Source organism: Etheostoma spectabile, chromosome 4 (assembly GCF_008692095.1).
Source record: "Etheostoma spectabile isolate EspeVRDwgs_2016 chromosome 4, UIUC_Espe_1.0, whole genome shotgun sequence".
Taxonomy (NCBI): Eukaryota; Metazoa; Chordata; class Actinopteri; order Perciformes; family Percidae; genus Etheostoma; species Etheostoma spectabile.
In genome coordinates, this window is record NC_045736.1 from 37,012,532 (window position 1) to 37,013,074 (window position 543).

Below are 543 nucleotides of genomic sequence, written 5' to 3' on the forward strand. Positions count from 1 at the left end.
TACTGCAGGTGGATGTCGGCTGTTAAGCCAATAGATTCTATCGCACGATTGCATCCTCATCAGCAAGCTCGAAAACAAAAGGTAAGGCCAATGTTTGTCAAACGGAATCTCCCACTTAAAGGGTTGTCCTCTTGGTCAGATGATACAGGCAGGATTGTGATCTCTACAACTGAATTTGGTGTCAGAAAAATTGCATTTGGGTCAGCTTACGTGCCTAATATTTTTGATGGCAATTTCTATAATAAACTCACCAATCAAATGCTGGAGTTAATGGACTGTTTTTTTATTGTTTGTGTAGATTTCAATGCTGTGTGGGACCCAAATAGTGATCGGTCAAACAAAGTCCACTGGGGACCAGGCTCAGGCTACAAATAATCTGAAATCATGGGCCAGCAGCTTGGGGTTTATAGATATTTGGCGTGCAGTTAATCCCACGTGTAAGGACTATTCCTGTTTTTCAGGTAGACATAAATCCTTAGGGATAGGGTTTCTTTTTTGCCTCCCCTCAATTATTTCATTCAATTGATAAAGCGCTGTTACTTC